Source organism: Oncorhynchus nerka, linkage group LG20 (genome assembly GCF_034236695.1).
Source record: "Oncorhynchus nerka isolate Pitt River linkage group LG20, Oner_Uvic_2.0, whole genome shotgun sequence".
NCBI lineage: Eukaryota > Metazoa > Chordata > Actinopteri > Salmoniformes > Salmonidae > Oncorhynchus > Oncorhynchus nerka.
Genome location: NC_088415.1, coordinates 91,613,186 through 91,627,301, shown reverse-complemented (window position 1 = coordinate 91,627,301; position 14,116 = coordinate 91,613,186).

The window sequence follows — 14,116 nt, the reverse complement described above, 5'->3', positions numbered from 1 at the left end:
TCTGACACCACCTGGTATAGAGGTCCTGGATGGCAGGAAGCTTTGTCCCGGTGATGTACTGGGCCGTACGCACTACCCTCTGTAGTGCCTTGCGGTTGGAGGTTGAGCAGTTGCCATACCAGGCAGTGATGCAACCAGCATGCTCTTGATGGTGCAGCCCCGTCGATGAGAATGGGGGCGTGCTAGGTCCTCCTTTTTCTGTAGTCCACAATCATGTCCTTTGTCTTGATCACGTTGAGGGAGAGGTTGTTATTCTGGCACCAGACGGCCAGGTCTCTGACCTCCTCCCTATAGGCTGTCTCGTCACTGTTGTGTCATTGGCAAACTTAATGATGGTGTTGGAGTCGTGCCTAACCATGCAGTCATGAGTGAACAGGGAATACAGGAGGGGACAGAGCACGTACCCCTGAGGGGCCCCTGTGTTGAGGATCAGCGTGGCAGATGTGTTGTTACCTACCCTTACCACCTGGGGATGGCCTGTCAGGAAGTCCAGGATCCAGTTGCAGAGGGAGGTGTTTAGTCCCCGGATCCTTAGCTTACTGATGAGCTTTGAGGGCACTATGGCGTTGAACACTGAGCTGTAGTCAATGAACAGCATTCTCACATATGTGTTCCTTTTGTCCAGGTGTGAAAGGGCAGTGTGGAGTGCAATAGAGATTGCATCATCTGTGGATCTGTTAGGGCGGTATGCAAATTGGAGTGGGTCTAGGGTTTCTGGGATGATGGTGTTTATGTGAGCCATGACCAGCCTTTCAAAGCACTTCATGGCTACAGACATGAGTGCTACGGGTCGGTAGTCATTAAGGCAGGTTACCTTAGTGTCCTTGGGCACAGGGACTATGGGTGTCTGCTTAAAACATGGTATGGTATGACAGACTCAGACAGGGAGATGTTGAAAAAGTCAGTGAAGACACTTGCCAGTTGGTTAGCGCGTGCTGGGAGTACACGTCCTGGTAATCCATCTGGCCCTGCAGCCTTATAAATATTGACCTGTTTAGAGGACCTGTCACATCGGCTGCAGAGAGCGTGGTCACACAGTCTACCGGAACAGCTGGTGCTCTCATTCATGTTTCAGTGTTATTTGCCTCTAAGCGATCATAGAAGTAGTTTAGCTCGTCTGGTAGGCTCGTGTCACTGGGCAGATCTCGGTTGTGCTTCCCTTTGTAGTCTGTAATGGCCCTGCCACATCCAATGAGCATCAGAGGCCGTGTAGTATGATTTGATCTTTGTCCAGTATTGACACTTTGCCTGTTTGATGGTTCGTCGGTGGGCATAGCGGGATTTCTCATAAGCCTCCGGGTTAGAGTCCCACTCCTTGAAAGCTGGAGCTTGAAGGCAAGCTTTAGCCCGGAAGCCAGCCACACCAATGTGTCGGAGGAAACACTGTGCCCCTGGCAACCTTGGTTAGCGCGCACTGCGCCCGGCCCGCCACAGGAGTCGCTGGTGCGCGATGAGACAAGGATATCCCTACCGGCCAACCCCTCCCTAACCCGGGAGACGCTAGGCCAATTAGGCCAATTGTGCGTCGCCCCACGGACCTCCCGGTCGCAGCCGGTTACGACAGAGCCTGGGCGTGAACCCAGAGTCTCTGGTGGCACAGCTGGCGCTGCAGTACAGCGCCCTTAACTACTGCGACACCCGGGAGGCCCAATTGTGAGGAAAACTAAGTCAGGTGAACGGAAGGGCTTGAGTTCCTGTATGTTGTTATGATCACACCACATCTCGTTAATCATAAGGCACACCCCCGCCCTTCTTCTTACCAGAAAGATGAAACAAAGAACGTTACAGTGTCAAAGTTTTATATTCCACAAAACACAGAGAATTTTACCTATACATTTACCTATACATTGAATATAGGAGAAGTTCCGCCATCACGTGACTTTATGGACAATGGTCTGCATGACAATAGTAACACAAACACACTTAAACGGTTAATAATCAGTATCACACACACACACACACACACACACACACACACACACACACACACACACACACACACACACACACACACACACACACACACACACACACACACACACACACACACACACACACACAAAAACACACACACACACACACACACACACACACACACACACACACACACACACACACACACACACAGCCAGTTGTCTCTTATTCAGTGGTTTCTACCTTAGACCAGCTCAACCAGCCATCTCACCTTGTCTCTTCTTCAGTGGTTTCTACCTTAGACCAGCTCCACCAGCCAGTTGTCTCTTCTTCAGTGGTTTCTACCTTAGACCAGCTCAACCAGCCAGCTCACGTTGTCTCTTCTTCAGTGGTTTCTACCTTACGCCAGCTCAAACAGCCAGTTGTCTCTTCTTCAGTGGTTTCTACCTTAGACCAGCTCCACCAGCCAGTTGTCTCTTCTTCAGTGGTTTCTACCTTAGACCAGCTCAACCAGCCAGCTCACGTTGTCTCTTCTTCAGTGGTTTCTACCTTAGACCAGCTCAACCAGCCAGTTGTCTCTTCTTCAGTGGTTTCTACCTTAGACCAGCTCCACCAGCCAGTTGTCTCTTCTTCAGTGGTTTCTACCTTAGACCAGCTCCACCAGCCATCTCACGTTGTCTCTTCTTCAGTGGTTTCTACCTTAGACCAGCTCAACCAGCCAGTTGTCTCTTCTTCAGTGGTTTCTACCTTAGACCAGCTCAACCAGCCAGTTGTCTCTTCTTCAGTGGTTTCTACCTTAGACCAGCTCTACCAGCCATCTCACGTTGTCTCTTCTTCAGTGGTTTCTACCTTAGACCAGCTCAACCAGCCAGTTGCCTCTACTTCAGTGGTTTCTACCTTAGACCAGCTCCACCAGCCATCTCACGTTGTCTCTTCTTCAGTGGTTTCTACCTTAGACCAGCTCAACCAGCCAGTTGTCTCTTCTTCAGTGGTTTCTACCTTAGACCAGCTCTACCAGCCATCTCACGTTGTCTCTTCTTCAGTGGTTTCTACCTTAGACCAGCTCTACCAGCCAGTTGTCTCTTCTTCAGTGGTTTCTACCTTAGACCAGCTCCACCAGCCAGTTGTCTCTTCTTCAGTGGTTTCTACCTTAGACCAGCTCCACCAGCCAGTTGTCTCTTCTTCAGTGGTTTCTACCTTAGACCAGCTCAACCAGCCAGCTCACGTTGTCAATATGGTGTGTGTTACAGAATCAATACGGTGTGTGTTACAGAATCAATATGGTGTGTGTGTGTGTGTGACAGAATCAATATGGTGTGTTTGTGTGTGTGACAGAATCAATATGGTGTGTTTGTGTGTGTGTGACAGAATCAATATGGTGTGTGTTACAGAATATATATGGTGTGTGTGACAGAATCAAGATGGTGTGTGTGTGTTACAGAATCTATATGGTGTGTGTGTGTGACAGAATCAAGACGGTGTGTGTGTGTGTTACAGAATCTATATGGTGTGTGTGTGTGACAGAATCAATACAGTGTGTGTGTGTGTTACAGAATCAATATGGCGTGTGTGTGTGACAGAATCAATACAGTGTGTGTGTGTTACAGAATCTATATGGTGTGTGTGTGTGACAGAACCTCCCCTCCCCTCCCACCTCTCCTCCCCTCCCCTCTCCTCCTACCCCTCTCCTCCACTCTGCACTCCTTCTCCACCCCTCTCCTCCTAACCTCCCCTCCACCTCTCCTTCTACCCCTCTCCTCCTAACCTCCCCTCCACCTCTCCTTCTACCCCCCCTCCTCCTCCTCCAACCTCCCCTCCACCTCTCCTCCTAACCTCCCCTCCACCTCTCCTTCTACCCCTCTCCTCCTAACCTCCCTCCACCTCTCCTTCTACCCCTCTCCTCCTAACCTCCCCTCCACCTCTCCTTCTACCCCTCTCCTCCTAATCTCCCCTCCACCTCTCCTTCTACCGCTCTCCTCCTAACCTCCCCTCGACCTCTCCTTCTACCCCTCTCCTCCTAACCTCCCCTCCACCTCTCCTTCTACCCCTCTCCTCCTAACCTCCTCCAACTCTCCTTCTACCCCTCTCCTCCTAACCTCCCCTCCACCTCTCCTTCTACCCCTCTCCTCCTAACCTCTCCTCCACCTCTCCTTCTACCCCTCTCCTCCTAACCTCCCCTCCACGTCTCCTTCTACCCCTCTCCTCCTAACCTCCCCTCCAACTCTCCTTCTACCCCTCTCCTCCTAACCTCCCCTCCACCTCTCCTTCTACCCCTCTCCTCCTAACCTCCCCTCCACCTCTCCTTCTACCCCTCTCCTCCTAACCTCCCTCCACGTCTCCTTCTACCCCTCTCCTCCTAACCTCCCCTCCACCTCTCCTTCTACCCCTCTCCTCCTAACCTCCCCTCCACCCCTCCTTCTACCCCTATCCTCCTAACCTCCCCTCCACCTCTCCTTCTACCCCTCTCCTCCTAACCTCCCCTCCACCTCTCCTTCTACCCCTCTCCTCCTAACCTCCCCTCCACCTCTCCTTCTACCCCTCTCCTCCTAACCTCCATCTCTCCTTCTACCCCCTCCTCCTAACCTCCCCTCTCCTTAACCTCCTCTCCTAACCTCCCCTCCACCTCTCCTTCCACCCCTCTCCTCCTAACCTCCCCTCCACCTCTCCTTCTACCCCTCTCCTCCTAACCTCCCCTCCACCTCTCCTTCCACCCCTCTCCTCCTAACCTCCCCTCCACCTCTCCTTCTACCCCTCTCCTCCTAACCTCTCCTCCACCTCTCCTTCTACCCCTCTCCTCCTAACCTCCCCTCCACCTCTCCTTCTACCCCTCTCCTCCCACTCTCCCCTCCACCTCTCCTTCTACCCCTCTCCTCCTAACCTCCCCTCCATCTCTCCTTCTACCCCTCTCCTCCTAACCTCCCCTCCATCTCTCCTTCTACCCCTCTCCTCCTAACCTCCCCTCCACCTCTCCTTCTACCCCTCTCCTCCTAACCTCCCCTCCATCTCTCCTTCTACCCCTCTCCTCCTAGTCTCCCCTCCACCTCTCCTTCTACCCCTCTCCTCCTAACCTCCCCTCCACCTCTCCTTCTACCCCTCTCCTCCTAACCTCCCCTCCACCTCTCCTTCTACCCCTCTCCTCCTAACCTCCCTCCACCTCTCCTTCTACCCCTCTCCTCCTAACCTCCCCTCCATCTCTCCTTCTACCCCTCTCCTCCTAACCTCCCCTCCACCCCTCCTTCTACCGCTCTCCTCCTAACCTCCCCTCCACCCCTCCTTCTACCGCTCTCCTCCTAACCTCTGCACGTATAAACGCAGCCCTAGAGACATCATAAACCCTCTCCACCTCTCCTTCTACCCCTCTCCTCCTAACCTCCCCTCCATCTCTCTTTCTACCCCTCTGCTCCTAACCTCCCCTCCACCTCTCCTTCTACCCCTCTCCTCCTAACCTCCCCTCCACCTCTCCTTCTACCCCTCTCCTCCTAACCTCCTCTCCACCTCTCCTTCTACCCCTCTCCTCCTAAACTCCCCTCCACCTCTCCTTCTACCCCTCTCCTCCTAACCTCCTCTCCACCTCTCCTTCCACCCCTCTCCTCCTAACCTCCCCCTCTCCTTCTACCCCTCTCCTCCTAACCTCCCTCCACCTCTCCTTCCACCCCTCTCCTCCTAACCTCCCCTCCACCTCTCCTTCTACCCCTCTCCTCCTTACCTCCCCTCCACCTCTCCTTCTACCCCTCTCCTCCTAACCTCCCTCCACCTCTCCTTCTACCCCTCTCCTCCTAACCTCTCCTCCACCTCTCCTTCTACCCCTCTCCTCCTAACCTCCCTCCACCTCTCCTTCTACCCCTCTCCTCCTACTCTCCCCTCCACCTCTCCTTCTACCCCTCTCCTCCTAACCTCCCCTCCATCTCTCCTTCTACCACTCTCCTCCTAACCTCCCCTCCACCTCTCCTTGCACCCCTCTCCTCCTAACCTCCCTCCACCTCTCCTTCTACCCCTCTCCTCCTAACCTCCCCTCCACCCCTCCTTCTACCGCTGTCCTCCTAACCTCCCCTCCACCTCTCCTTCTACCCCTCTCCTCCTAACCTCCCCTCCACCCCTCCTTCTACCCCTCTCCTCCTAACCTCCCCTCCACCCCTCCTTCTACCGCTCTCCTCCTAACCTCTGCACGTATAAACGCAGCCCTAGAGACATCATAAAGCCTCTCCACCTCTCCTTCTACCCCTCTCCTCCTAACCTCCCCTCCATCTCTCTTTCTACCCCTCTCCTCCTAACCTCCCCTCCACCTTCCTTCTACCCCTCTCCTCCTAAACTCCCCTCCACCTCTCCTTCTACCCCTCTCCTCCTAACCTCCCCTCCACCTCTCCTTCTACCCCTCTCCTCCTAACCTCCCTCCACCTCTCATTCTACCCCTCTCCTCCTAACCTCCCCTCCACCTCTCCTTCTACCCCTCTCCTCCTAACCTCCCTCCACCTCTCCTTCCTACCCCTCTCCTCCTAACCTCCTCTCCACCTCTCCTTCTACCCCTCTCCTCCTAACCTCCCCTCCACCTCTCCTTCTACCCCTCTCCTCCTAAACTTCCCTCCACCTCTCCTTCTCCCCTCTCCTCCTAACCTCCTCTCCACCTCTCCTTCCACCCCTCTCCTCCTAACCTCCCCCTCTCCTTCCACCCCTCTCCTCCTAACCTCCCCTCCACCTCTCCTTCCACCCCTCTCCTCCTAACCTCCCCTCCTTCACCCCTCTCCTCCTAACCTCCCCTCCACCTCTCCTTCTACCCCTCTCCTCCTAACCTCCCCTCCACCTCTCCTTCTACCCCTCTCCTCCTAACCTCCACCCTCCCACCCCTCTCCTCCTAACCTCCTCCTCCACCCCTCTCTCCTCCACCCCTCTCCTCCTAACCTCCCCTCCACCTCTCCTTTACCCCTCTCCTCCTAACCTCTCCTCTCCACCTCTCCTTCCACCCCTCTCCTCCTAACCTCCCCTCCACCTCTCCTTCTACCCCTCTCCTCCTAACCTCCCTCCACCTCTCCTTCCACCCCTCTCCTCCTAACCTCCCCTCCACCTCTCCTTCTACCCCCTCCTAACCTCCCTCCACCTCTCCTCCTCTCCACCTCCCTACCCCTCTCCTCCTAACCTCCCCCTCCACCCCTCCTTCTACCCCTCTCCTCCTAACCTCCCCTCCACCTCTCCTTCTACCCTCTCCTCCTAACCTCCCCTCCACCTCTCCTTAACCAGCCCCCTCCTAACCTCCCTCCACCTCTCCTTCTACCCCTCTCCTCCTAACCTCCTCTCCACCTCTCCTTCTACCCCTCTCCTCCTCCTAACCTCCTTCCCCTCCACCTCTCCTTCTACCCCTCTCCTCCTAACCTCCCTCCACCTCTCCTTCTACCCCTCTCCTCCTAACCTCCCTCCACCTCTCCTTCTACCCCTCTCCTCCTAACCTCCCCTCCACCTCTCCTTCTACCCCTCTCCTCCTAACCTCCTCTCTCCACCTCTCCTTCCACCCCTCTCCTCCTAACCTACCCCCTCCACCTCTCCTTCACCCCTCTCCTCCTAACCTCCCTCCACCTCTCCTTCCTACCCCTCTCCTCCTAACCTCCCCTCCACCTCTCCTTCTACCCCTCTCCCCTAACCCCCTCCACCTCTCCTTCTACCCCTCTCCTCCTAACCTCCCCTCCACCTCTCCTTCTACCCCTCTCCTCCTAACCTCCCTCTCCTTCACCCTCTCCTCCTAACCTTCTCCACCTCCCTTCTACCCCTCCTAACCTCCCCTCCACCCCCCCTCCTTCTCCACCTCCTTCTACCCCTCTCCTCCTAACCTCCACCCTCCACCCCTCCTCCTTCCTCCACTCTCCTTCTACCCTCTCCTCCTAACCTCCCCTCCACCTCTCCTTCTACCCCTCTCCTCCTAACCTCCACCTCTCCACCTCTCTCCTCCTAACCTCCCTCCACCCCTCCTTCTACCCCTCCTCCTAACCTCCCTCCACCTCTCCTTCTACCCCTCTCCTCCTAACCTCCCCTCCACCTCTCCTTCTACCCCTCTCCTCCTAACCTCCCTCCACCCTCCTAGAGACTCCTCCTAACCTCCTCTCCACCTCTCCTCCACCTCTCCACCCTCTCCTTCTACCCCCCTCTCCTCCTAACCTCCCCACCCCTCCACCTCTCCTTCTACCCCTCTCCTCCTAACCTCCCTCCCCTCTTCACCCCCTCTCCTCCTAACCCCCACCCTCCTCCTCCTCCTAACCTCCCTCCACCTCTCCTTCTACCCCTCTCCTCCTAACCTCCCTCCACCCTCCTCTACCCCTCTCCTCCTAACTCTCCCCTCCACCTCTCCTTCCACCCCTCTCCTCCTAACCTCCCCTCCACCTCTCCTTCTACCCCTCTCCTCCCTAACCTCCTCTCCACCTACCCCTCCTTCTACCCCTCTCCTCCTAACCTCTCCTAACCTCCCTCCACCTCTCCTTCTACCCCTCTCCTCTAACCTCCTCCAACCTCCTCTCTCCACCCTCCCCTCCACCTCTCCTTCTACCCCTCTCCTCCTAACCTCCACCCCCCCTCCTAACCTCTCCTTCCCTACCCCTCTCCTCCTAACCTCCCCTCCACCTCTCCTTCTCCACCCCTCTCCTCCTAACCTCCCTCCACCTCTCCTTCTCCACTCCCCCTCTCCTCCTAACCTCCCCTCCACCTCTCCTTCTACCCCTCTCCTCCTAACCTCCCCTCCACCTCTCCTTCTACCCCCTCCTCCTAACCTCCCTTCTACCCTCTCCTCCTAACCTCCTCCACCTCTCCACCTTCTACCCCTCTCCTCCTAACCTCCACCCCCCTCCACCTCTCCTTCTACCCCTCTCCTCCTAACCTCCCTCCACCTCTCCTTCTACCCCTCTCCTCCTAACCTCCCTCCACCTCTCCTTCTACCCCTCTCCTCCTAACCTCCCCTCCACCTCTCCTTCTACCCCTCTCCTCCTAACCTCCCCTCCACCTCTCCTTCTCCACCCCTTCCTCCTAACCTCCCCTCCACCTCTACCCCTCTCCTCCTAACCTCCCCTCCACCTCTCCTTCTACCCCTCTCCTCCTAACCTCCTCTCCACCTCTCCTTCCACCCCTCTCCTCCTAACCTCCCCTCCACCTCTCCTTCTACCCTCTCCTCCTAACCTCCCCTCCACCTCTCCTTCACCCCTCTCCTCCTAACCTCCCTCCTCCACCTCTCCTTCCACCCCTCTCCTCCTAACCTCCCCTCCACCTCTCCTTCTCCACCCCTCTACCCCTCTCCTCCTAACCTCCCCTCCACCTCTCCTTCTACCCCTCTCCTCCTAACCTCCCTCCACCTCTCCTTCTACCCCCTCCTCCTAACCTCCCCTCCACCTCTCCTTCTACCCCTCTCCTCCTAAACTCCCCTCCACCTCTCCTTCTACCCCTCTCCTCCTAACCTCCTCTCCACCTCTCCTTCCACACCTCTCCTCCTAACCTCCCTCTCTCCTTCTACCCCTCTCATCCTAACCTCCCCTCCACCTCTCCTTCCACCCCTCTCCTCCTACTCTCCCCTCCACCTCTCCTTCTACCCCTCTCCTCCTAACCTCCCCTCCACCTCTCCTTCTACCCTCTCCTCCATACTCCCCTCCACCTCTCCTTCTACCCCTCTCCTCCTAACCTCCCCTCCACCTCTCCTCCTAACCTCCCCTCCAACTCTCCTTCTACCCTCTCCTCCTAACCTCCCTCCACCTCTCCTTCCACCCCTCTCCTCCTAACCTCCCCTCTCCTTCCACCCCTCTCCTCCTAACCTCCCCTCCACCTCTCCTTCCACCCCTCTCCTCCTAACCTCCCCTCCACATCTCCTTCTACCCCTCTCCTCCTAACCTCCCCTCCACCTCTCCTTCTACCCCTCTCCTCCTAACCTCCCCTCCACCTCTCCTTCTACCCCTCTCCTCCTAACCTCTCCTCCACCTCTCCTTCTACCCCTCTCCTCCTAACCTCCTCTCCACCTCTCCTTCCACCCCTCTCCTCCTAACCTCCCCCTCTCCTTCTACCCCTCTCCTCCTAACCTCCCTCCACCTCTCCTTCCACCCCCTCTCCTCCTAACCTCCCCTCCACCTCTCCTTCTACCCCTCTCCTCCTAACCTCCCCTCCACCTCTCCTTCTACCCCTCTCCTCCTAACCTCCCCTCCACCTCTCCTTCTACCCCTCTCCTCCTAACCTCCTCTCCACCTCTCCTTCTACCCCTCTCCTCCTAACCTCCCCTCCACCTCTCCTTCTACCCCTCTCCTCCTAACCTCCCCTCCACCTCTCCTTCTACCCCTCTCCTCCTAAACTTCCCTCCACCTCTCCTTCTACCCCTCTCCTCCTAACCTCCTCTCCACCTCTCCTTCCACCCCTCTCCTCCTAACCTCCCCTCTCCTTCCACCCCTCTCCTCCTAACCTCCCCTCCATCTCTCCTTTCACCCCTCTCCTCCTAACCTCCCCTCCACCTCTCCTTCTACCCCTCTGCTCCTAACCCCCTCCACCTCTCCTTCTACCCCCTCTCCTCCTAACCTCACCTCCACCTCTCCTTCTACCCCTCTCCTCCTAACCTCCTCTCCACCTCTCCTTCTACCCCTCTCCTCCTAACCTCCCCTCCACCTCTCCTTCTACCCCTCTCCTCCTAACCTCCCTCCACCCTCCTTCTACCGCTCTCCTCCTAACCTCCCTCTACCTCTCCTTCTACCCCTCTCCTCCTAACCTCCCCTCCACCCCTCCTTCTACCCCTCTCCTCCTAACCTCCCCTCCACCCCTCCTTCTACCGCTCTCCTCCTAACCTCTGCACGTATAAACGCAGCCCTAGAGACATCATAAAGTCTCTCTACCTCTCCACCTCTCCTTCTACCCCTCTCCTCCTAACCTCCCCTCCATCTCTCCTTCTACCCCTCTCCTCCTAACCTCCCCTCCACCTCTCCTTCTACCCCTCTGCTCCTAACCTCCCCTCCACCTCTCCTTCTACCCCTCTCCTCCTAACCTCCCCTCCACCTCTCCTTCTACCCCTCTCCTCCTAACCTCCTCTCCACCTCTCCTTCTACCCCTCTCCTCCTAAACTCCCTCCACCTCTCCTTCTACCCCTCTCCTCCTAACCTCCTCTCCACCTCTCCTTCCACCCCTCTCCTCCTAACCTCCCCTCTCCTTCCACCCCTCTCCTCCTAACCTCCCCTCCACCTCTCCTTCTACCCCTCTCCTCCTAACCTCCTCTCCACCTCTCCTTCTACCCCCTCTCCTCCTAACCTCCCCTCCACCTCTCCTTCTACCCCTCTCCTCCTAACCTCCCCTCCACCTCTCCTTCTACCCCTCTCCTCCTAACCTCCCCTCCACCTCTCCTTCTACCCCTCTCCTCCTAACCTCCCCTCCACCTCTCCTTCTACCCCTCTCCTCCTAACCTCCCTCCACCTCTCCTTCTACCCCTCTGCTCCTAACCTCCCCTCCACCTCTCCTTCTACCCCTCTCCTCCTAACCTCCCCTCCACCTCTCCTTCTACCCCTCTCCTCCTAACCTCCTCTCCACCTCTCCTTCTACCCCTCTCCTCCTAACCTCCCCTCCACCTCTCCTTCTACCCCTCTCCTCCTAAACTCCCCTCCACCTCTCCTTCTACCCCTCTCCTCCTAACCTCCTCTCCACCTCTCCTTCCACCCCTCTCCTCCTCCCCTCCACCTCTCCTTCTACCCCTCTCCTCCTAACCTCCCCTCCACCTCTCCTTCCACCCCTCTCCTCCTAACCTCCCTCCACCTCTCCTTCTACCCCTCTCCTCCTAACCTCCCCTCCACCTCTCCTTCTACCCCTCTCCTCCTAACCTCCTCTCCACCTCTCCTTCTACCCCTCTCCTCCTAACCTCCCCTCCACCTCTCCTTCTACCCCTCTCCTCCTAAACTCCCCTCCACCTCTCCTTCTACCCCTCTCCTCCTAACCTCCTCTCCACCTCTCCTTCCACACCTCTCCTCCTAACCTCCCTCTCTCCTTCTACCCCTCTCATCCTAACCTCCCCTCCACCTCTCCTTCCACCCCTCTCCTCCTACTCTCCCCTCCACCTCTCCTTCTACCCCTCTCCTCCTAACCTCCCCTCCACCTCTCCTTCTACCCCTCTCCTCCATACTCCCCTCCACCTCTCCTTCTACCCCTCTCCTCCTAACCTCCCTCCACCTCTCCTCCTAACCTCCCCTCCAACTCTCCTTCTACCCCTCTCCTCCTAACCTCCCCTCCACCTCTCCTTCTACCCCTCTCCTCCTAACCTCCCCTCCACCTCTCCTTCTACCCCTCTCCTCCTAACCTCTGCACGTATAAACGCAGCCCTAGAGACATCATAAAGCTAATCCTGCCGAGACACTGTGTGTTGTTTTTTATTTGGTATTTTACCCCCCTCTTCATCACTGCAACTCCCCGACGGGCTCGGGTGGCGAAGGCCAAGTCAGGCGTCCGGCATGGCCCGCCAAACCGCGCTTCTTCACACACTCCCCGCCCCTACGCTGCACCCACTACCCATGAGGGTACATGCCGCGCCCACTAGAATGACATCACTACAAGCATTACATCACTACACGCATTACATCACTACACGCACACTAGCTAGTACACACGCTACAGATGTCGGATCTTTATTTGACCTTGTTCGTCGCAGGAGGAAAATAATCCTGCAGGAGGAAGATTTGAATATCTGAAGAAATATTTATAATGGCCACCAGGGGGCAGCAGGATGCGGTGTTTGTATGCCAGGTGCAGGTTTACAGCATGTCTCTCCATTCAGATGTGGATTGTTATAAATTGACAGATTTGTAAGGGGTAGATTTATTTTTTGTTTGGAAAAATCAGTTTCTTTAGATTAATTGTTTTATTATATGTAGAAATAGGCAAGTAAATAGGCAGAATAAATGATTGGTTACCTCAGTGCCTGTGTAATCCAGCCACTGACCCCAGCAAACATATGCTATAGTCGGCACGGGTTGGAATCTGGCCCACTGCCCTTAATTCCGCGTGGTTACGGGGTTAATTCTGCGTAGTTACGGGGTTAATTCCACGTGGTTACGGGGTTAATTCCACATGGTTAGGGGTTTAATTCTGTATGGTTACAGGGTTAATTCCACGTGGTTACGGGGTTAATTCCACATGGTTAGGGGTTTAATTCTGTGTGGTTACAGGGTTAATTATCCATGGTTACAGGGTTGAAACAGAAACTTCTCAAAGGTTAACAGTTTAGGGATTAATTATGAGTGGTTAAAGAGAGACTGACCATAGCTAGCTTAGCGGACATTAGCAAACTAGCGGACATTAGAAAACTAGCGGACATTAGAAAACTAGCGGACATTAGCAAACTAGCGGACATTAGAAAACTAGCTACCAACCAGCTAGCTAGCTGGCTAATGTTAGCCTACCTTAATAGAATTCGGATTTGGCTTGGAAACATAACATTTCAAAAGAAGGCAAATAATTAGTAGGAAAAACTTTTGTAATGATTATGATGTCGCCAGATTGGTTTTTAGATGCAGTATAACTTAAGCCATCTAACTAAGTTAGCATTCCTAGTTATTTTTAAACAAACTCTGCTAGCTAGTAACAGTAATAACAACATTAACATCTTTCTAATGTAAATTTAACGACATGGTAATATGTCAAAGTTGTTTCATACTAATTATTTGCCTACTTTAGTAATTGTAAGGACCTACGCTGGAGTAGAGGAGCAGGTAAGAGAGTAAACATTTAAATAAGGAACAGACATGGAACAAGACAAGAACAGCGTCAGCACACCGGTAACACAACGGCGTACGACAATTAATCATGATGCGAAGGGAACAGACATATATAGAGGAAGTAATGACACAGGTGATTGAGTCCAGGTGAGACCAATAATTGCTGATGCGAGTGACGGGGAAGGCAGGTGTGCGTAATGATGGTGGCAGGAGTGCGTAATGCTGGGGAACCTGGCGCCTTCGAGCGCTAGGGAGGGGGAGCGGGAGCAGGCCTGACAGTAATGTCATCTTATTTCCGGCAACCAATGTCTATGACACAAACACATTTTGGGGTGCAGCTATGGTCGTACTAGTTAACTCATGGCTTAGTTTTGTTCTCCAGATCCCCATCAAATTCCGACCGCATTTACTTCGAGTCATTCGTCACTGCCATGTATATCCCACCCCAAAAGCCGACACCACAACGTCTCTCAAGGAACTACACTGGACTTTGTGCAAATTGGAAATTC